Here is a 24,929-nt window from a genome sequence, read left to right as displayed (position 1 = left end):
CATAACAAGTTGTCAGAAACTAGGTGGCTTAAAACAATAGAAATGTATTCTCAGAATTCTGTAGGCAAGAAGTACAAAATCAAGAAGTCAACAGGACTATGCTCCCAGTGAAGGGTTTAGGTAAGAATGTTTTCTTGCATTTTATGATCCTCCTCTAGCATCTTATTATTGCCAGTAATCCTTGTGATAATAATAATAATAGTAATTATAATCATCATCATCATCATCTTGAAAAAAAATTGATAGTGCCATGTTTTAACGTGGATGCCAAGATAGCCAAAACTCCTGCACATCTGCTGGTGATAATACAAAATGGTTTAGCTTGTTTGGAAGAGAGTTTGATGGTGTTTCATATAGGTGAAAAGATACTTACCCATCTATCTCACCTCTGCACACCCACAAAAATGAAAATTAAAGTTCGCACAAAAACCTCTACTCAAATGTTGAATAGTGGCATTATTCATAATTTCCTAAAATTGGAGACAATCCAAATGATGTACTAGTGGTTAGTGGGTAAAATCTGTGATGCATTTATATAATGGAATATTATTCCGCAGTATTATTGATATACACGATCATAGGCTGAAATTCAAACACATTATGCTAAGTGAAATACCAAATTTGAAAGACCACATACTGTCTAACTCCGTTTTTATGGTATTATGGAGAATAAAATCATAAGAAATAGCAACAGAAATCAAGTCAGCAGTTGTCAGGGATGAGGTTGGTTGGAAGTGTAGACCACAAAGAGGCCAGGAGGACATTGGTGTGATTCAGCAGGTGTACATCTTTATTGTGGTGGCATTTTCTCTATGCATTCATTAAAATTTATAGAAACATACACCAAACTAGGGAATTTTACAGTATGTAAATAAATACAATCCAGCAAATAGAAAGCTGATGCCTGATATTTTTTGTGGTATGTATTGGGACATAATAAATGTTAGTTCCTTTCTTCTCCCATGCATAAAGGACATCTCCTATTGCTATTTTATTTGTTGGCTACTTTTACATATTCATAGTTTCCTTTTTCTCCACCCCCCCCACCCCCCATAGAATGTCTCCCCCCCCTTGGCAATTTGGTAAATAATTTCATTCGGACTTTTTTACTGTGTCTCAGTTACATTCTTTGCTACTTTATCATAAGCTAAATATGATCTTGTTTGGCCTTCCACCTGTGCTGCTGTCATAACTGAAGATGTCTTGTAACCTAGAAGTCAATTGGTGACTTTTCGTCCCCTGAAATTTATTTAAGAGGCTCTTTTCTGTCCTAATTTCAAGTTCCATGAAACTCCAAAACTATATCATTTCCCAAGGGCTTATATCCTTGATATCCTGGTGTTCACCAAGCTCCTACTACCACTGGAGCTGTTCTGTCTTGAGATAGAAAGTTGAGCCCCCTTTTATTTGATCTCTTCTTTGTGTTCTGGCAAAAATCACTCACATGAAGGATCTCTCAGTCAAGCACACTAAAGATTTGTAAGAAGGAATATTCAGAACATCAACTGCACATTATTCACTCTAGTGCTTGATATGGTGGCCCATATCTGAGGTAAACCACAGACACCCACAAATATCCTGGTTTCTATCTCTTCTGTACTTTCAAAGCCCATCATCTCTTCTTTCTTCCCACATCTCTCAGGAGCATAATCAGTTTCTTTTCTGGTCTCATAAACTGTAGTTTCTCCACTAAGTTTCGCTTTCTTGGTTCCATTGGTACCCACTTCTTTAGCTTCTTCGCTTGTACCCTGAGCAGCTTCTCAAGATAAGTTCTCCAAGTCAGGTCCTCCCTAGGAGGGAATTCTGTTGGAAGATGTTTTGATAATAAAATGTTCTCTTTGTTCCAATCTAGTGAAGCACCTATTACCAAATTGTAAACATTTATCTTCATGTCCATTTTTCTCGCTATCCATGAAATCATCAAGGGTGGGTTTCATCCTCCTCCATCTCTTGCCCCAAAACTTACCACAGTGGTACATGGTAAATATTCAACAAGGAAATTAAAGCATCTTAGCCCATCCAGGATGCTATAAGAAAATACCATAGACTGAGTGGAGTACTGCAGAATAATAGAAAAGTTATATTGGTCTTTATCTGGAGTTACTGCACAGAGCTCCTAAAGCTGTTGGGATTTCCTAATATTTTATTATTCTAACATTTCATCTTTGTTCTAATATTTCATCTTTGCTCTAATACTTCATCTTTGACCTTGGGTCCTCACACAGAGCTCCTTTGGTATTACCTGAGTGATAAGAGTGTTTTTTGTTATAATGAGGCATCTCCCAGTGGGCCCCTGGATAGGAGCTGGTCACCAGAAAGTTCAAGCCCTGCATAGAAGCTTGAAACTTTGAGCCCCACCCATCCCATTGTCTGGCGAGAGGAGAGGGTCTAGAAATGCAGTAATAATTGATCATGCCTACATGATGAAGTCTCCATAGGAATCCCAATTGTATGGGGTTTGAATCGCTTCCAGGTTGACGAATAGGTAGAGGTGGTGAGGTGGCATGCCTTTGCAGGGCATGGAAGCTCCACACCTCTTCTCATGTACCTTTGACTCTAAGGTTACCTTTGACTCTGTTTCTAAGTTATATCTTTTTAAAATAAACAGGTGATGTAGTAAGTAAACGGTTTCTCTGAGTTCTATGAGCCACTCTAGCAAATGCTGAGAATGAGGTACTAGGAACCTATGGTTTATAGCCAGTGGGTCAGAAGCAGAAGTAACAACCTGGACTTATGATTGTCATCTGAAGCGTGTAGGGGGCATTCTTGTACAACTGAGACTTAACTTGTGAGATCTAATGTAACTCCAGGTAGGTCATGTCAGAATGGAGTTAAATTGTAGGATACCCAGTTGGTGTTGCATAATGGCTTGATGTGTGGCAAATCCCCTGTGTGGGTGACCAGAAATATCAGAAGTGCAGTCTTATGTGTGAGTTGTAAAGGAGAAACACACAGGAGTGTTTTTTCTTTTATATTTATGAACAACAAACATTAATTTGTTAGGTTTTGTAGGTCAGAGAGTTCAAGATCAAGGTATCAGCAGACTCAGTGTCTGGTGAATAATCACTTCCTGGTTCACAGATGACTATTTTCCTGGTGTCTTCACATGGTGGAAGGGGTCAGGGAGCTATTTATGGCTTTTTGTTGCAAGCATACTGATCCCATTCATGAGGGGTCCTCATGACTTAATGACCCTCATGACCTAATCATCTCCCAAAGCCCTCACCTCTAAATACTATTAGATGAGGAATTAGGATTTCAACAATTGAATTTGGGAGGTGTCCACAAACAGCCTATGGGAGAAAGAATAGCCAGGCTTTTTTTTGCACCATATTTATACTATTCCCTAAATCTGTAACATTATCCCTACTGTTTCTATCTCATTTCTTCATGTCCTTGAAGTTCCTGCATCCCATACTTGTACAACTATGGTACCTTTCCTTACCTTTCCAGATCTTTTTCCTCTGAGCTCTGAATTTTACTTTTTCTCTTTTCCACTTCTTCAATGAAAGCAAGAGTTGTATTTAGCATACTTATATAAAGTTCTCCAGTATAGTATCCCTGATGAGAAGTTAATAAATGCATTCATATATTCAACCAGTATTTAATGAGTGCTTACAACTTGCCAATCCTATTCTAGGAGCTGGACGTATAACAGGGACTCAAATAAAGAAAAGGTACCCCCTGCCCCCCTGAAGAGTTTATATTCTAGTGGCGAGAATCCCAGAATAAGCATAAAACAAATACACATAGAACATGTAATTTGGTAATAAGTATTGGAAGATAGAGTAGGTTTAGGGGATAGAGATGTATGCATGCATGGTGAGGGAGGGCCACATAGAAGGAGGAATTGTCATTTTATGTAGATTGTTGGGCAAAATATGGTAAGATAAAGGTTAAATAGAAACAGAAGTGATATAGAGAGAGGGCCATGCAGATATATGGGGAATAAAGCATTCTAGCATTTCACACATCTTGAGATGAGCATCTTATAGTTCACGAAGCAGAAAATGAAGGGGAGCGTGTTAATACAGTTGGAGAGAAATGTTTCAAAGTACCACATATTCATTTTCATGAAAACGCTATGGATAATTAAGGGAGAGACTTGAGAAGTTAGAGTGGGAAATAGACATTGTTTGGGAACACAAGGCAATGGCTTCTTTGACTTCTGTTGAAACCCAGTAGGCTGACCTCTGCTAGAGCATAGCTGGGCATGGGACACCATGGAATGGCTCTCCTGAGTTCTCCACCGATAGAAGTATCCTGCCAGTTCCTGTCATATTGCCATCCATCTTTGTCTCAAAGACAATTTTAAGTGCAAAACATACCATTTAGGATTCGGTTTTTGTGAAGGGGAAATACCAAAAGTTGTCAGGAGATTCGATTAGGGTGGGATCTTCTTGGGTTACAGAGAAACAATATTTGATTTCTTATTTAATCAAAATGACAATAAAAATTTTTCAAGTAGACATAGGAGGTAACATGACTATAAAAAACCTTAGTTTTTTTCAAAATTGAGAAGACTTGGTGATTTTAAATAATCAAGGGCAGGATAAAGTTAACATGAAAGTATGGGAACTTTTTCTTATAAAACACAGAACTTTTGCCTCTGAGGCAGATTACTCAGAAGTTAAAGGAAAACCTTTTACAACCTCTTAGACCTATACTTGAAGAAAAATGTAAACAGAAACTCTTTTTTAAAATATTATAAATAAACCCATTATATAAACCTTACGTAGAATTGACCAACAAATAAAATTCCATTTTCATGAACTTTCTACAATTTTCTATATCCAGGTTTTTTCTTAAGGTTTTTTTTCTTATTAAGGTTTTTTCTTAAACTTTCCTCTGTCTTATTCTGAAACAATCAGTCACTTAAGACAAATATACTCTCTTTTTCATCTTAAAACCACATGGTTAAGAGTACATTTTCTCAGAATGGCCAAAATAAACACATTCATTAACAAGTACAAATATATAGAGCCTCTCTATACCATTAAATATGTCTTACATCTCTCCATCTCTTAAATATAAGATAAAAACAACTATATAAATTTAAAACTATGCTTTGTAACTAAATGTTACAGTATTAAAAAATTATCTACTTATTTAATGAATAAGTTAATGAGCTCAATTTAGCAGCAGTCCAAATTTTAAATTACCTAAACATCTTGGAAATTATCTTCAAACTAAGAGATACCCCAAAATATTAGTGTTTAAATAAAGTTTGTCAGATTAATGATACAATTTGGTTAACGCCAGTCTACATTTTTCATAATCATATTTTATAAGACATAATGGTAGCTCATGTGATCAGTAAACATGTTTAGAAAGAATCTACTAAAGCAGAATAAAAACATGTACTTACCTCATACTGAAAACACCTATGACTCAAGATAATATATGGTTCTTTGTATTAAACCAAAATTATTATAATAGTTTTACCTGTTGAAGCTTTACCTAAGAATATGAATATTTTTCTGAATTATAGAAATCTACACATACAGATAGATACAGAGAGCTCATAGTTCTAATTCCAAAATTTTTGTCATGAATCAAGCATAAACAAATGAATACAAAATATAAAATTCACAGATGCATTTCAAAGACCTGGTCTCTTCTCAGAGGGTATACATTCTTCACTTATTTAAACTCAAAGCAGACAAATAACCATAAAAGTAAAATAAGCCAGAATCTCTGTTCTCTTTCATCCAACAGAGGTAAAAATCTCTATAAATCATGAATCCCTATATTGAGATCAACAGGCTGTTGATCCAAGTAGAAAAGGGTGTCATCCGGGAACCTTATGGGAGTCATGAGGAAGCATTGAGTTGAGTCTGACCTCAGAATCAGGAGGGTGGTGTGGTCTTTTCAGAATTAGCCATTTCCCAGAACCTGAAAGGATGGGGGAAGTTTCGTAGCCATTGCTGCTTTCCAGAAGCACAGATTCAGCATTGTCACAGATCTTTTAAATAGGTGCTGTAATAAACCTTATATTCTGGATGAGGATGTTGAGGCACAGAGAGGTTAAATAACTTACCCAAACTCACACAGCTGCTCAGTAGTAGAGGTGGGAAACAAACTCTTGAAGTCTCACACTGTGTGTTCCTGCTCTTTGCCAACTTATGCACTTATCCTGTGTCCTAATAACTTCCCACAAGGTTAAAGACCTTTTCTTCCTAGTCTGTCATTCTGACCCCACAGAGTAAAGCTCAATAAATATTGGTTGATGAATAAACAATAGAAGAGAGAGTGAGCCATCAATTGTGAAAGAAGAGAGTGAGGCAGAAAATGAACACAGAGTGAAATGAAAAGAAAAAAAGACATGAGCTATTTCCTTTTTTCTGCTCTTGGAGATACATATTGTTCCTGCCTCCCCAAGCTAGAAAGGGAAAAAGTCCTCACTTAAACCATTTTCCCCCAATTGTCAATTCAGTCCCAGGAAAAACTTTAATCATTTAGAGACATAAATTAATTACTACTGAAAACAGAGAATGTAAGTAATGTGACATTGTTACTAATAAAAACTAGAGCATAGTGACCAAGCTGGACGTTGAACCACCTGTCTCCTATCAGTGACTGTTTGATGCAACTATTTCTTTCTTGGTTTGGGTCTCATGAAAGGCAGGCATTCTGTTGTATTTGTCTTTGTATCTCCACCACTTTACATAGCTGCGGACACATAGTATATCCCTAATGAAATGTTAAATTGAATAGGAAAACAAGGCTTTGTGAAACTACCTGTCCTTTTCAAGTAAGAGGAAAGGAGAATTAATTCCAGTTAATAGGATGTAAGTACAACGAAAACAGACCAATGGAATGACATATTTGTTATAACTTTCCTGCTAAAGTTTGCAGTGACTTGCAGTTTGGGGTCAGGATTTACATTTTATGTTATAACCCACACAACACACAAATACACATATATGTATATAAAATAAAACTGAATACAGCCAATAAAATATTTTCATACTGTTGATCTCAGCTATTCTCCTAAAAACAAATTATTGTACACTGAACCAGAACAGAATTCAGAGAAAACTTTCAGCTAAGTTTTGACAAAACGAACAACAGAACTATTAAAATATTGTGTGTGTGTGGGTGTGTGTGTATATATACACACACACCCACACCCACACACACACACACACACATATATATATATATACACACACACACACACACACACATATATATATATATATATATATGTATTTATATACATACATACATATATAATGTTTATTTTTGAGAGAGAGAGAAACCGTATGAGTGGGAGAGAGCAGAGAGAGAGGGAGACACAGAATCCAAAGCAGTCTCCAGGCTCTGAGCTGTCAGCACAGAGCCTGATATGAGGCTTGCACTGATGAACAATGACATCATTACCTGAGCTGAAGTTGGATGCTAAACCTACTGAGCCACCCAGGTGCCCCAATATTGGGTTTATTTTCATAATTAACATGTTTTTGAAAAAAGTTTCAAGTAACTGTTCAAATAACTATTCTTAGTTATTCTTGATACAGTGGGATGCCCTAGTTATTTCTTTTTTAAATTAAAAAAATTGTTTTTAAATGTTTTTTATTTTCGAGAGAGAGTGTGAGTGGGCAAGGGGCAGAGAGAGAGAGAGAGAGAGAGAGAGAGAGAGAGAGAGAGAGAATCTGAAGCAGGTTCCAGGCTCAGAGCTCTCAGCACAGAGCCTTATGTGGGGCTTGAATTCATGAACTGTGAGATCATGACTTTAGCTGAAGTCAGATGCTCAACTGACTGAGCCACTCAGGTGCCCCTCTTTTGTTTTTATTTAAAAAAAAATTTATAAATGTTTATTTTTGAGAGACAGAGTGTGAGCAGGAGGGGGTTGGGCAGAGAGAAAGGAAGACACAGAATCAGTAGCAGGCTCCAGGCTCTGAGCTGTCAGACCAAAGCCAGATGTGGGGCTTGACCCTACAAACCGTGAGATCATGACCTGAGCCAAAGTCAGATGCTCAATGACTGAGCCACCCAGGTACCCCTAGTTATTTCTAATCCTGGTCCTTGTCCAGGCTATACACTATGGCACTACTTATTAGATAGTTCCCTCAGATTCCCTCAGATTAAGTTGAAAGTGCTTTAGGTTTATTCTTACAGTTTATTCAGCTTATTTCTATGTGAAAATTGCTCTCTTAATAAAATAGTTTGCATTTTATTTCTTGTCATAATATTAATAATGTTTATAATGTCCTTTGGTAGTATTTGTAATGGTATTTATAAAGCTTTTGTCTACATCATTATGTTTGATTCCTAACATAAGCCTGTGATACAAATAGTTAATTACAACCATTTTGCTTTTGGTAAGGAAGTGTGTATGGTGGGAGGAGGGAGAGAAACAGAGCTCCTACTGTCTAATGTCTCACAGTTTCTAAGGCTTAGAGACATGACTCCTAGTTCAATGATCATATTAATATAATGACTTAGTTGGCTTGTACTCATACTTTTAAAAAGCTACAAAATTAACAAACCGGCTAGAACTATATTGTGATGGCATAAAAATATATCTGTGACTTGAAGAGATGATGTTATTTGCAACAAACAGAGGCTTTGCTGTTTATATCTGTTTGGGGTGTGGGCTGGTGTGCATCTTCCCTCCAATTTTCTAAAAATTAAAACTGGAGCTATATGAAAATCACATATTCTAATCTGTGACATTTTTCCTTATTCCTCTTCAGTCTGAAATGTTTTCCAGAAACAATGGTGGCCTTCGAATTTCTTGGTCAACTATAATCACAGATAATTCTAAATGCCTTATACTCCTCTATTAGGAATTATTAACTAATATTTTGATGAGAAAAGTTTACACTTTTGGCTCTTAAGAATAAGAAGGAAGTGGCAGCCACAACATCCAAGATTGACATTGAAGAATGTATTTTGGCAATAATCAGGTTTTGGGATTTAGTATTTAAATGGATCTTTTGGAATAAGCAGAGGAGAAACAATTGCCTAGCTAATTAGGACAAAGGAAAAGCAGATAAATGGTGTTCCAGATTCTTCCCCACAGCCACACCACTGGATGAATAAGGAAGTCACACAGAGGAAGCTTTTTCTCATCATGACCAAAGTGCGGTTCTTTTGTGGTGACTAAGTACCTCATTTTACAATAGGGTTACATCCCAATAAACCCATCATAAATTGAGAACATTGTAAGTTGAAAATGCATTTAATACATTTTAACCTATAGAACATTACAGCTTAGCCTGGTGAGAACACTTACATTATGTACAGTTGGGCAAAATCCTCTAACATAAAGCCTGTCTATGTATGTATGTATGTATGTATGTATGTATGTATGTATGTCTGTATTTATGTATTTATTTGGAGGAGGACGAGGAGGAGGAGGAGGAGGAGGAGGAGGAGGAGGAGGAGGAGGAGGAGGAGAGAATGAGAATGAGAATCTCAAGCAGGCTCCGTGCAGTCAGTGTGAAGGCCATGCAGGGTTCAATCGCCTGAACCATAATATCATGACTTAAGCTGAAACCTTGAGTGGGATGCTTAATGAACTGAGCCACCCAGTTGCCCCACAAAACCTATTTTAAAATAAAGTGTTGACTGTCTCATGTAATTTATGGAATACTGTACTGAAAGTGACAAACAGGATGGTTGTCAGTGCAGTGCTCCCTCATGGTCCTGGGGCTGACTAGGAGCTGTGGCTCCCTGTTGCTGAACGGCATCAGGACGATCAGGGGAGAGAGACTGCATATCACTGGCCCAGGAAAAAATTCAAATTCAAAATTTGAAGTATGGTTTCTACTGAATGTGTACCATGTTTGCATCTTTGTAAAATCAAAAAATTATAAATTAAACCATTGTAAGTCAGAGACTGCTTGTACAGACTTTGAGTCACTCAAGCTATGGGCTCTTTTCGCAAGTACTAGTTTTGAAGATTTTGAAAGAGGTGGACAAAACAAATATAATTCACTTATTCTTCTGGAAACTGCTTTTTTAAAAATAATTAAAAAAAATTTTTAACGTTTATTATTGAGAGACAGAGAGACACAGAGCATGAGCAGGGGAGGGGCAGAGAGAGGGGAGACACAGAATCTGAAGTAGGCTCCAGGCTCTGAGCTGTCAGCATAGAGCCCGACGCGGGGCTCAAACTCACAAACTGTGAGATCATGATCTGAGCCGAAGTCGGTCGCCTAACCAACTGAGCCATCCAGGCGCCACTAAAAATAATTTAAAAAATTTTTTTGAACGTTTATTTATTTTTGAGAGAGAGAGAGTGCACACGTGTGCGAGCATGAGTGGGGGAGGGGCAGAGAGAGGGAGACAGAATCTGAAGCAGGCTCCAGGCTCGAGCTGTCAGCACACAGACCCACGTGGGGCTTGAACTCAACAACTGCGAGCTCATGACCTGAGCTGAAGTCGGATGCTCAACCGACTGAGCCACCCAGGTGCCCCTAAAAATAATTTTTTTAATGTTCATTTATATTTGAGAGACAGAGACAAAATGTGAATGAGGGAGGGGCATAGATAGATGGAGACTGAATATGAAACAGGCTCTAGGCACTGAGCTGTCAGCTCAGAACTCGACGTGGGGCTTGAACTCAAGATCCCTGAGATCATGTCCTGAGCTGAAGTCAGACCTTAACCAACTGAGCTACACAGGCAACCCAAGAAACTGCTTTTTTAAAGTGTTTATTTATTTTTGAGAGAGAGACAGAGACACATTGCAAGTGGGAGAGGGAAACAGAATCCCAAGCAGGCTCGAGGCTGTGAGCTATCAGCACAGAGACTGATGTGGGGCTCAGACTCACGAACTGTGAGATGACCTGAGCTGAGGTTGGATGCTTAACCAACTGAGCCACCCAGGCGCCCCTGGAAAATGCTTTTGAAGGAGAATGACTGAGTGAGCATGATCAAGGTACTAAGGATCAGACTCTGTGGGTGGTCCTGCTTATATACAAGGGGAAAGAGTCTATACTTAACATAGGCAGGTGCAAGAGTTTGTGTATGAACGTGCACAGACACAATTCAACCTTCTTGATTTACAAGAAAATATTTCCTTCCTAACAATTTTTTTAAACCCTAAAGTTTAGTATTAGCATTTATATTTTTATCAGGCAATATGACAATGCTATTTGGATTATTAAGAAATGAGCTAGAAGCATAATTACATAAGTACTACCTTTTATGGAATATACTGAAATAGTTGTGATACTAATGACCAAAAGCTTGCTCCCCTACCCCAGTTGCCACAATGTCAATCAATGCTGCATTAGGATCTATGCTGAATTAGAAGGAAATTTAGGATAATCTCCAAGAAAATCAGACTCCCTGCTTATAATTATTATCCTTTAATGCTAAAACCCTGAGAAAAAACCCCCAGGGCCTTGCTGAATGTGGTGGGAGGGGCATTCATGAGGTTCATGATCTACTTTTGTTCCTTTGGCCACATTTCTAAATTAAATCAAATTAAATGGTTTGCTTGCCATGTTTCTTATGGTGAGGAAAAGCTACAAAAAGAAATCCCTGTGGAAAGGAATACCAAGAAAAGGTTTGCATTATTCCCTCAGGCCTTAAAAGAACAGACTTAAGATAACCACCCAAAGCCTGGAGTGAGGTAAGGAGAGATATATCCATCATCAAGCAAGAAAGAAACATCATCCAAGAAGAATCTAAAGAGGAAAAGAAATCCAAAGACTAGAAAGTTATAAAAGATAGTCTGTACCTATGTAAAAGTTCCAAACTGTAGCATGATGATCAGTTTCCTGGATTGAAGTACATATAATCCCCACCCCCCAACCTTGGGGAGAAGGAAAAGGAAAGATACCCAGATTGTAGTAGTTGGAGGAAGTTCTTAAAAAACAGCATTTTTGGGGCGCCTGGGTGGCTCAGTCGGTTAAGCGTCTGACTTCGGCTCAGGTCACGATCTCACGGTCCATGAGTTCGAGCCCCGCGTTGGGCTCTGGGCTGATGGCTTAGAGCCTGGAGCCTGCTTCCGATTCTGTGTCTCCCTATCTCTCTCTGCCCCTCCCCCGTTCATGCTCTGTCTCTCTCTGTCTCAAAAATAAATAAACGTTAAAAAAATTAAAAAAAAACAGCATTTTTGTCCTCCTCTACTGCTTAATTATTCCTTAGATCCACTGTGTCTTGGCTCATAGGTGTTTATTCTCATTGAAGCAGTTCAGTTTACAATAGAATCCTGAAACATTGTAATACTACCTTCTTGTAGATGTTTGCCTCCTAAAGAAATGTTTTATATCTTAAAAGCTAGAAATAGGTTTTTAAGTGTAGGTATTTGTTCTCCATGCTGGTGGAACTTTTCTTTTACTAAGTCATCACTTTTATACTCTCTTTCTTTTGGAAAAAAGTAGGAGACCACTTTACCAGTTGGAATTTGAAAGAAGTAAAGGGAATTTGGAATATACAGGAGTATGCACTTAATACCTGATCTTCTATTCAACGTGCGATGCTTTCAAGCTGAGTATGGGGAAAAGCAAATTTCTAGTTTCATCAGAGACATGACTATACAGATCACTTGGTAGAGGCCATGGTCATCATAGCAATGTAACCAAATATTTCTTGCTTTCTGTTTTCCGTGAACATGGTAGAATGGTGCTTCTCCACCACTTCAGAATTAGATGTGGTGACATAATTTGTTTTTATAAACAGAATATAAGTGGAGATAATATGTGTCACTTCTTGGCAGAAACTTTTGAAGACAGTGTGTTGTTTGAACTATTTTCTTGTTCACTCAAAGGTAATTATGAAATTAGCTATCAAGTTGAAGTTTTGTCAGCTGAGACCTTGAATGATGACAATAAGATATGTCCTTTTGCCAACCTGTGAAGTGTATACTGTGTGAGCAAGGATTTTTGTGGTGTGGTTTGGTCGAATTTTGTTTGTTATCACAATATAACCTAGCCACCCTGATTATAACAGGAAAGAAGTTAAAGACTCTTCTCCACACAATACAACAAATATATTATAATGTAAAGTATGGACTTTGGGTGACAATGACATGTCACTGTAGGTTTATCAACTGTAACAAATGTACCACTCTGGTGAGGGATGTTGATAATGAGGAGGTTATACGTATGTGTGGTGGGAGGTATGTGGGAAATCTCCATATTTTCCCCTCAACTTTGTCATGAACCTTCAATGGGTCTAAAAAAAAATCTTGGGGCGCCTGGGTGGCGCAGTCGGTTAAGCGTCCGACTTCAGCCAGGTCACGATCTCGCGGTCCGTGAGTTCGAGCCCCGCGTCAGGCTCTGGGCTGATGGCTCAGAGCCTGGAGCCTGTTTCCGATTCTGTCTCCCTCTCTCTCTGCCCCTCCCCCGTTCATGCTCTGTCTTTCTCTGTCCCAAAAATAAAATAAAAACGTTGAAAAAAAATTAAAAAAAAAATCTTAAACAACATAAGCCTTCTCCAGTAGCCAGCATCATGTTAAGTTGATATCAAGTCCTTGAAAGTAATTTCTATAGGACAAAGTACTTGCTTTGGGCATCTGTCCATGATCAACAATAAACCATGTCAGTGACCTTTCATGTTTTGATTCTACATATCACATAGTAGAGACAGAAGTGTGTAAAAGAGTAAAAGACAAACTAGCTAATAATGAGTTTTTAGTTGATAGTATCAGCCTTGCTCCTGGTATAGGTCCTTTGTTTTTTTATTTCACTCTGCTTGGATTGTACTTCTGCCGGATCTTTGCATGACTGACTCTTCATCCTTCATATATCAGTTCACATGTCACTCTTAAGAGCCAACTTGTTGACAGCCTTATCAAAAATAGTCCCCTGTCACATCACTGTCATCTAACATCTTCTATTTTCTTCACAGCTCTTAAGCCATGTAAGGTATTTCTACATATGCTCGTTTATTGGTTTATTGGCTGTAAGATGCCAATAAAATAAAGGTTCTATGATTACAAACATGCGGTCTATCAGGTTCATTATTGTGTTCCCAGTTCAAAGAACAGTGATTGGTATAAAATATGTTGTCACATAATTTTGTATTTACATGGGTAATGAGAGACATCTACTTGTGGCCAAACCACAGTAAGAGGGAAAGGATCTTCCTTCATCCTTTAAGCAACTAACAATCTGGACAAAATATTTGGAATAATAGTTTCATTGGACACAGTTACCACCAGACAGTTATCCTTGAGGGCAGGGAAATAAATAATTTCTACCGGTTTTCTAGATTATTGCATAGAGAGAGTTTCTAGGCCATACTGTGGGGAGGGGAACCCAAATGAGGCCTAGCAGTCTCCCTGAGTTGAAGAAGTAGAGGCTACCCCATCTGGCGTTCCCGGAGCAGAGCGCTAAAAGGATTGTACTACAGAGAGAAAGCACTGTAGATCTGCCAAAGGTCCATATTGGTCTTCAACTGAGAATTGATCAGAACATGTGGGTGAGGAGACTACCAATATCAGATCCACCTAAAAGAACAAGTGAATAAATCCCCAAGGCTCACATATGACCCAGAACATTTTATGTTCCCGCCAAAGTGGGAAAAAAACCCATAGGCATGGCCTACCAGTTAAAGTATGCAGAAGGGCATTGCCTTGGTATTGGGGAAAAATTATCATTAGACTAAAGGTTCTAGTCCTGCCTAAGAAGACTTAAAAGCAAGCAATGAAAAAACTCAAACTTCTTCCAAATAACTGTTCCAGAATAAATGTCAGGAGCAGTTGAAAAAAACAATAACAACATTATCTAGCAAGATAAAATTACAAATTCCTGACATACCATCAAAATTATGGCATAGGCATATAAACAGCGATCCACAATCTATAGTGAAGGGGAAACTGAATCAATTGGAACCAGTCTGAATTAAAAATACTTCAGATGGAAGACTTGGAGGATAAGATGTTAACATATATTTTTGAATTATATTTTCTATTTTTAATTAAAAATAAGCATGTTAAGGAGAACCATGGAAGATAAAAAAAAAAGACCCAAATTGAACTTCCACAAATCAAAACTATAATATCTTAGATGAAAGAATACTACATGGGATTAATAGTGTATTTGGTGCTACAGAAGAAAATATTTGTGTACATAAAGCTTTAGCAATAGAAACTAAGTGAACAAAAAAAAACTGTGAAAGACAAAGGGTGTTGGTGAGATATAGGACATCATCAAGTGACAAACTATTCATGTAAATTGGAATCATTAAAAGCGGTGGGGACAGAAAAGTATATGAAGAAATACTTAAAATTTTTCCAATTTTGATGAAAATCAGAGATTTACAGATTCAGGAAACTTAGTGAAACCTAAGCAGTAGAAATCTGAAGAAAACCACAACAAACTCCAAAAAAAATAAAGAATAAGATATTTATTAAATATATATGAAGTGGGATAATATTGCTTAATGGTAGGCTAAACTTAAAGGTATATACTGTAAATTCTAAAGCAATTTCTCCCAAGAAAGAAAGAAAGAAAGAAAGAAAGAAAGAAAGAAAGAAAGAAAGAAAACATAAAAAGTATATAAAATAAACCAAAAAGTAAGATAAAATGAAATTATTAAAAATATTAAATCCAAAAGAAGGTAGAAAAAGAAGTAAATGGAAAGAAGGAACAGATGAAATATGTAAAGCAGAAGTGGTAAGATAGATTTTAACCAAATCTTATTAATAATCCCAATAAATTTATTCATTTTTAAATGTTTTACAGTTTAAGAGAGACAGAATTATTAATAATCTCAATAAGTTGTTTTTTACATTTTTTAAGTTTATTTAAGAGAGACAGAGATGAGTAGGGGAGGGGCAGAGAGAGAGAGAGAGAGAGAGAGAGAGAGAGAGAGAGTCCCAAGCAGCCTCCACACCATCAGTGCAGAGCCCAAGGTGGGGCTCAAAATCACAAAACCATGAGATCATGACCTGAGCTGAAAATGAGAGTTGGGTGCTTAACCAACTGAGCCACGCAGGTGCCCCAATAATCCCAATAAATTTAAATGGTTTAGGCATCCCTAATTAAAAGTCAGATATTATCAGATTAGGTGAGAAAGCAAGACACAAGTCTATCTTGCGAAGAAGAAACCTGCATTAAATATAAAGACCTGAATAGGTTAGATGTAAAATGATGCAAAAGGATATATACTGCTAATGCTAATCCAAAAAGCTGAAGTGGCTATATTAATGCCAGATAAAATGGACTATATGAAAAAATAATACCAGGGGCAAAGAGGGTTATTGCATAGGGATAAAGAGTTAACTCGTCAGACAATATATTAAATCTTCAACATTTATATGCGTAGGGACAGAGCTTTAAAATGCACAAAGCAAAACCAGATAAAATTGATAAATAAATCCACCATTACAGTGGAGAATTTCAATAGTAGAATAAGTAGACAGAAAATCACTCTAGACAAACTGAATAACATTATCAAACAACTTGTTATAACTGTAGAGCACTTTACCCAACATCCTTACCCAACAACCATGGAATATGCACTGTTTCAAAGAACACACAGACATTTACCATGCTAGGCCATAAAGCAAGTTTGTAAGTTTAACAGGATTCAAATCAAACAAAAAATGTTCTCTGATCACAGTAAAATTAATTAATATTAGAAATCAATAACAGAAAGATATCTGGAAAATCTCCTAATATTTGTAAACCACATGACACACATAAACCATGAATTAAAGAAGAAACAAAAGCAAAATTAAAAACAATTTTGAGTATAATGAAAATGAAACACTTACCAGATTTTGTAGAATGCAACCTGAGAAGTTTTTAGAGGCAAATGTGTTGCAGTAAAAGCTTGAGTTAGACTAGGATGACTTCAAATCAGTGGCCTCAGCTTCTCTTTTAAGTAGAAAAATAAGAGCAAATGAAACCCAAAGTAAAAAGAAGAAATAAAGAGCAGAAATCGGTGAAATTAAAAACAAAGATAGAAAATGAGTTGAACAAAGAACTGGGTTTTGAAAGGATCAGTAAAATGGATAAACTTCTAGCCAGTCTGATTAAAAAAAAAAAAAGAGTGAATGCACAAGTTTCCAATATGAGTAATGAGAGAGTGGGGATCACTATAGATCCAGATATTAAAAGGATAAAATGAATTATTATGAATTAGTAAATAGCTATTAAAGGAGTAGTTTAATTATACCACATTAAGAATCTACATACAGGCTACTGTTAGTTTATTTAAGGCCAAAGTAGAAAGGAAGAGCTGTGATCAAGGACATAATATGTTAAGTTTCTGGATTGTTACAGACAGCATATTTTCATTAATAACAACAGCAAAAAATTTCTAGTACCTGGGACTTGAAGAGACTTATGTTAGACTCTGTCTAGTGAACCAAAAGACAAAAAAGATGTCCTTTGAAGATGTATGTCATGTATGTAAAATAATAAAGCATAAATGTTCAGTGATACGGAATAAATAAGTACTCTTTATATTGATGAGAGGGAGTAATTATAAAGGTCCAGGCAGACCTGTTGGAGAAATTGATCCAAATAGCTCAGCATTTATGCTAGAATTACCTAAGCTTGCAATTTCTGGGTGTAAATAAGAAAGCTAAATAATTTGAGAAACATAATAATGCCCAGACCTTAATAACTGGTTGAAACACTGTAAATAAAAAATCCAAGCTAATTTCAAGATGTAATGAATAAAAATTTAAAGAGATGGAATAATAGAATGTAATCCTTTAGGGTAATGAACTAATTCAGAACACTTGGATTACAAACAGATTTTCCAATAAGCCAAGGAGGGATCAAATACTACATTAAGTTTCTGCTCTTATATTATGGCATATGATGCAGGGAACAAACAAAAGCATAGTGACATGCTGTAAGTAGGTTGCATTTAAAGGAAAAATAGACATCGAAGCTTTCACATAAGAATTCTCAGAGGAATTTGCTCATAGTGATGCTGTTTGGATCCTTTTATACTCACTATTGATTCCCAAAAAATAAAACACATCCAAATTAGAGTCATGCATTCATCTCTTGTTTATGGTAGCTATTGACTCATTATCCCAGGCCAATTCTGGGAATTTAGAATTTCCAATAATGTGGATTTAGGTGAATTTCCTCTCCTTCAATCCAAACATGAATTAGTTTAAAAGTTTGAAAGTTTAAAAGTCCCAGATTACCAGTTGTAATATTCTGGGATGCCTGGGTGGCTCAGTTGGTTGAACCTTTGACTTTGGCTCTGGTCATGACCTTGTGGTTTGTGGGTTTGAGCCCTGCCTGGAGCTCTCTGCTATCAGTGGGGAGCCCGCTTCAGCTCCTCTGATCCCCTGTCTCTTTGAATCTCCCCCACAAGTGCTCTTTTTCCAAAATGAACAAATATTTACAAAGAAAAAAAAGTTGAAGTATTCAAATACTAACATCTTCTTTAAAATTTTTTTTTTAGTGTTTATTTTTTGAGAGAGAGAAAGAGATAGCATGAGCGGGGGAAGGGCAGAGAGAGAGGGAGACGCAGAATCTGAAGCAGGCTCCAGGCTCTGAACTGTCAGCACAGAGCTTGACGTGGGGCTCAAACCCATGAGCCTGAGATCATGACCTGAGGGGAAGTTGGGCGCTTACCTGACTGAGCCACCCAGGCGCCCTAAATACCGACATCTTCTGAGAAAGAAGTCTTTTCTTGCAGTGTCAAGGGAAGAGTTCACAGGTACCCTGCTGTCCTGCAATTCAAACATACCATTTGTCAGTTCCCTGTAATACACCACCTTTCAGGTTAGGACTAGGGACCATTGCTGGCACTGAGCTTTCTCAGAGTGAGAGAGGGCACAAATTGGAACAAATCAGATTTCAAAGAAACTTTTCTTCAACTTTAGTATAAATATCCAAGCTATTCTAGATTTTCAGGATGCTGTATGATGAACAATGGGCACACAGTGAGCTGTTTAGTTTTATAACTCCTGTATTTTTTTTATCTGACACATTTCTTTAAGAGATCCAGAAAAATGTTCATGTAACTGATGCCCTGTGGTTTTTGGAGGAGGCCATTGGAGTGGCCTGCCTCTTTCTCCAGTCTCTGTTTTCCCTCTGTGTTCCTATTCGGGGGCCAGTTTGAGGTTTTAGGGGGGAAACTCGTGAGGATTTAAAAGAACAGGGTTCACATTCTGGGTATTCATTTTCTACCACAAATATTTATTGAATACATAATAACTGATAAAATTCAGTATCTCGATACCCATTTGAAAATGATCTGAGTTGTTGGGACGCCTGGGTGGCTCAGTCAGTTAAGTGTCCAACTTTGGTTCAGGTCATGATCTCACGGTTCATGAGTTCGAACCCCACATCAGGCTCTGTGCTGACAGCTCAGAGCCTGGAGCCTGCTTCAGATTCTGTCTCCCTTTGTCTCTCTCTGCCTCTCCCTGGATCTCACTGTCTCTCTCTCAAAAAATTTAATAGACATTAAAAAAATAAATGATCTGAGTTGCGATGCTACTGTGATGGAATGTGTCATGGAATTGCTGATTTAGGAACTATCCCCATTTCCTGGGGTCTTTTCTTGCATCGTTAAGCGTTTTCATGTTAGTGCTTGGTGGTACTGTTGGATTCATAGCAAGTCTTGATGGGAAGCAGTAAGCTGCTATCAGATTTTCTTTCCAAATATTCTGTTTGAGTCAAAGTGATCTCAGACAATTAATCAAGAAAATGAGTCTCTGTTTTAGTGAGTCTAGGAGCACAGAGATACTTGCGAAAATGTATTTGTGTGTATAATAAACTTTAAAAAGGGGTCCAAAGTTACTTGACTTCAGTTTACAAAAACTATTTGTAAAAATAAATTTAAAAACAAACATCTTACTGTCAAAATAGTTGATTAAATGATTCTACTTGTTTTACCTGTGGCTAGCAAAGACAGAGCTAACATGGTGAGAAACAAACATCTACTTTGTTTATAAGACCCATGTAGTACTTCTAAATCGCTTATTATGTGTCAGGAAATATGCCAAGCACATAATAAATATTAATTCATTCCATTCCTCACAATAATCCTATTAGGTATGGAATAATGTCCTGCTTGCAAGTGAAAGGAAAACAAGGAAGAGAAAGGGATAAGGGAGACAGCTGTGGAGGCTAACGGCTATAAGGAAGAACTGAAATTTGAACCCTGTTCTTCTGGACTCTAATGCCCAAACTTTTAACACTAACTTTTATTGGCATCTGAGCTAATTAAGACTAGGATTTGGTGCATACTAATAAATTGCATTTAACTAAATAAAGACAAAAATGATGCATACACTAGATTTTTAAAACCTTTGATGCTGTAACGTAAGTGGGATTGTTGATCATTCTTGATTCTTTATTTTGTCTATATGCTGTGTTTATGAATAATGTCCAACTCCCAAACATGAATAATTACTTTAAAATTTTTTAATAGATATGATCAAGGTGAAACAGAGTTAGTGTTTTAGATGGAAACCTTAAACATTTTATATTGAATTTCATTGCCAAATTTACTTTGTCCTACCTATCTGTTTTAAAGTTTAATCTAGTAGTTGCTGTATTACAAACAAGAAGATATTTAAATGATATATTTTATGGAATAAAAAATCACTGATATTCGTGGCATAGGATATTTTTTCTTTTTAATATCAATAACAGGTCATCTAGAATTTGTAAATTGGTGATTTGAGAGTGACATTTGGGGGAAATGCAAGTTTCCTTCCAAATTCTTATTTGAACTTTTAAATTTCATAAAAATTTACTATTTCAGAATTCATTTTATAAATTTGATTAAAATCTGCTTGTTAAATTAGATTAAATGTTTGCAGTTGTTGGTAGAATTCTTTTACCTATATCCTCTTTTGTGACATCTGCTGACAATTCCTGGTATTGCAGTGTTCCATAATTCGTCCTTATCTGCCTTCTCCAACTGTCCAGTACTTACATATTCAGATAATACCAATTTAAATCACCTGAAGGGACTTAGTGATTATACCTGACTAAAGAAGAAGTATTGTATTATGAGACCCAATCATAGAAATATGAGTCCTGTGGAGGCTGAGGAATTATTCACTTGGCATATTCTTATTTTTTTTTCTTTCATTGCTTGGTACTAAAACAGATATCATACATGTTTTCACCCTGAAAACCTCAAACTCCTTCCATGTAAGAATATTACATAGAGTAATTTTTACTATTGACAGTTGTCAACCAATCCTTCTAACGACATTGCCACTCAGACATTCTCCACAATATGATAGTTACATGATAAAAACTGTATATCAGAATAAAACTGAAGGGGTAGACTCTAAATCCATATTGATAATGAATGAACTGTACCTAGATCCCTGCACACACCAGTGCATGGCTACAGAGCAGAACGCACGAGCAAACTTTTTATATTACCAGGAATCCATTTATCCACTGTCCCATCAGTCAAATTCAGATACTTGTTGCCAGTTCCAAGATTTATAGGCTGGAGCTGGTTTTTGAAATTGCTTTGTATTTCCATTTAACAACCAGGGCAGCAGCATGTTAAAATTTTGCCTTGGTCTCCTCGGAGCCTATTTATAAACCTAATTTGTCTCCCTGAACGTTTTTTTTTTTTTTTCCTCTCTCTTTCAAATGTCAGCTCTAGGCTTCTGGACTATTATCTCGCACCCCCCCCCCCCCGCACCCCCCCCCCCCGCCCCCGCTTATTTTTATTCCAAACATAATACTGTCATAGACCATGCCATTGCAGGACAGTGATGATTCTGATGATCTAGTCCTTCCAGGCAGGTTACAAACAATCTTGTCTTCTGGCCGGAGATGGATTCACTGCCCTCCCTGCAGACACGCAGGCACACACACAGAGCACTGGGAAGTACACATTTACTGTATACTGCATGCCGACTGCCTTGAAGAAACTGTAGCTAACCACCTTATTAGTATTCTTGCCTCCACTGTGTCTCACTTGCAGCATCAGAGGGCTGAGCAAAATGCAGTGGAACAGGGACAGACACAGCTCTGGCAATCATCTCAATGCAGGCTGCCGAATGCTGGGGGTGGGGGAGGCAGCGCATCAAGATTAATAACCTTGCCATAATCCGGGGCACCCTGCAAGCAGACACCTCTGCTGATTGACCCGCTCCTGGCTTGATGAATCTGCCTGGGGGAGAGGGATCCGGCATCTACCTTGTCCTGCCCCCCCCCCCCCCCTGATTTTGGATGTTCTTTTGATCCTACACCGATCTGGGAAGGTAACAGTGAGCCGAATTATCTGCAGCACACAGCAGCTATTGGAGGTTACTACTGACAGTTTTCATTACACTGGTGTGTGTGTGAGCGCGTGTGTTTGTGTGTGTTTGTGAGTGTGGGTGCCTGCTTTTTGTATGAGATGTGTGAGTGTCCGTGAATGTGTGTGCGTCTGTGTGACAACCAAAGCAGGTATATCGTACAGTAGAGATTTCAACAGCGTGAAAATATTCTCTGGGCACTTGGACTCAGTCTGTAGCCCCCAGCCTTCACCATCCCCTTCCTCCCCCCACTCCCCCCCTTTCTCTTTTTGCCTTTGATGAGTTTTTGGTTTACTTTTTGGCGGAGTCTCTTGGACACGTTTTTTGCTGGTGCTGGAAGATCAGATAAATGGAACCTTTGAAAACTGATTATTTTTCCTCTATGTGACTTAAAAAAAAAACAAAGAAGAAGAAAATAGAGTAGTGCAAGATAAGCTAGAGGATTTTAAATTTTCCTTGGTGAACTTTGAGGATCCGTAAAAGAAGGTAAGTCACGGGACTCCTTAGATCTTAGTCCTTGGTTTCTTGCAATGTTTGTGCTTTCCTGTTTGTTTTTGGAAATCCATATGCAGTTTATAAGTGCTTTTTAGAGCCTGTAATGATCAGAAGAACTCAGTGTGTGGCATTTTGGGGCTATTTTCATGCCAAGGAGATTATTTCCATTTGTATAACCATCCCCCAGCCCTCTTCCTTTTATTTATTTAACATTTTCACAGTGAATTCTGCTTCTATGAAATCTGGGAGGGGGGGGGGGAATCCAGCCTTCTCCCTCCCTGAGATACTCTCTAAATTTGAGGGGAAAAATCAGAATCACTAGTGGCAGAGGCTCTGAGTAAGAGGCAAAAGTGTGTCTGCTCAGAGACTGAGGGTGGGGGTTGGGGGTGTAATCTGGACTTCATGATAACTTAATAGTAGACTTTTTCCCCCCAAAGCCCTTATTTTTTTTCTGGAATAGTTAAATCTGCTCTGGAGAGGAGCGAATGTGTGGAATACAGAGAAGCTGTTTCAACAGCTCTTAATTGGAACAAATGAGAACAAAGTGGAAATTGTTTAGTATTTTGAACCTCCTTTTTTGCACTGATTCTCTTGCGATTGTATCTCATTAACCTTTCTGAATGCTCTGTCCCCTGATTAAGACTAGTGTCTCTCATTTTGGAACATCCCCTTACCCTACATGGTCCCTAGAGAAGGGAGTGCAGTTGCAAATTGCTCTTAATTGTCTACTCTTGGCTGTAAAAGCAAGCAGGCGGCATCAGGAATTCAGGTGACTTTAGTCTCACATCTTGCCTAACTCAGGCATCCCTTTAGTGTTTCCTGGTGGTTAGCTGTGCCTCTTTTTTCTTTTTTCTCTCCCTTTCCTTCAAAGTGAAATGCAGATAGTATTTTACCTATTTCCATCCAGAGGTTACTTAATTAAAGCAAAATAGCCTTTCACTGTGTTAGCATCTGTGTTCCTGTATCTGTAGGTATTTTTATCTGTGCACTGGCATCTCTTAGCTTCTCCCTAGAAGTGAGAATCACTTGTAAATATATTTCTAAGATGCTGAGACCCCCCAGATAGAAGCAATAGAGCTTCAGTCTTCCTCAGCCTATATATGTGGATGGTTTATCCTAAAAGGAACGGTGATATTTCATGGAATGTTGGCCAACTTGAACTGTTACTGTGAACATTTTCATGAAAGAGCTGACAGTATGTTAACTAGGCAGAGGAGAGCACACATAGGTGTTTTGCTAAGTGTGGATGTCTCTGTATAGAGAGGGAGATGATGCAAATTGTAACATGAGCTTTGTTCAGAGACCATTGGGGGTCAAAGATGTATTGGGGCATCCAAGTTGAGGGATGTCAGATGTCATACTTGAAACATTAAGACTGTTTTCTCTAAGAAGGATCCCCCCCACCCCCGCCCCAGTTCAGGACTAAAAAGAAAAAAAAAAAACTTAGATGAGATTATACCCTGGTATTACCATGGACTATCCCTTCTATCTGATGTTTTTGCAAAGTGGTATTAGAGAAACCATTTAAGGAATGGCAGCTGTTCTAAGATGCCCCCTACCCCAGCTGACCCTTCCTCCACTCTGCTCTTGGTAAAGATACTATGGGAAAACTGTCTCTTATCAGTATAATTTATGATCTGTCATTCTTGTCAACTATTTCTGCTCTGGATATTTTCATCTGTTACTCCTAGATTCCAGTTACATTTCTTTGATCAGAAAGGGGTTTTTTTTTCATTTTTAATGATTGAAACCTAGGAGAAACTCCAGATAAAATTTCATTTTGTTTGTGGCACAAACAACCTGGGACTCGTGAAACCCGAAGGCGAATGTGGTACATACACCAGCAACACAGGGTACTGTTCTGAAGAGCATACAGAGCCCTGATGCTCCTGGAGGGGGTTTGGAGTTCCCCACACTCTGCCTGGATCATCACCATTCCTTACATCGGCAGCTCTTCGTGAACACGCAGCTTTTGGTTACCAGTACCAGGTGCAGAGGGACAGTATATCACACCTTCTATTTTGTGAGGGGACTGTTCTGAATGAAGAGAAGCCCTTTGAAAATGCTGTTCTGGAAGTTGGCAAATAAGTGCCTCTTGTTATTGCGGCTATTTAATTCTGACTTTTCCCCCTCCCGTTCACATTCTCACCCAGGGTGGGTATATTTAGAGTTGTGGTATTGGTTCAAAAACCGGTTGAAGATTATTCTCAACACCATCTAAAAAATAATCAGGATAACATCTTGTCTTTTGTGTATTTGAGATTTAATA

General features: G+C 37.8%; 1 protein-coding gene across 3 annotated transcripts in view; it reads left to right on the top strand.

The window, feature by feature from the left end:
- The window catches only part of LRRC4C (leucine rich repeat containing 4C), a 1,352,261-nt gene that overhangs the window by 140,405 nt on the left and 1,186,927 nt on the right, over positions 1 to 24,929 (top strand). For 2 of the 3 annotated variants that reach the window (XM_023239774.2, XM_045039152.1), the window contains exon 1: positions 22,105 to 22,651. The exons of the other annotated variant lie outside the window; for it this stretch is intronic. The gene's annotated coding sequence lies outside the window, so the exon portion shown is untranslated. Of the gene's footprint in view, positions 1 to 22,104; positions 22,652 to 24,929 lie in introns of those variants that run through there. 3 annotated transcript variants of the gene reach the window in all.

This window comes from Felis catus, chromosome D1, assembly GCF_018350175.1.
Source record: "Felis catus isolate Fca126 chromosome D1, F.catus_Fca126_mat1.0, whole genome shotgun sequence".
NCBI classification, from domain to species: Eukaryota; Metazoa; Chordata; class Mammalia; order Carnivora; family Felidae; genus Felis; species Felis catus.
This window is presented reverse-complemented; position numbering and strand designations above follow the sequence as displayed.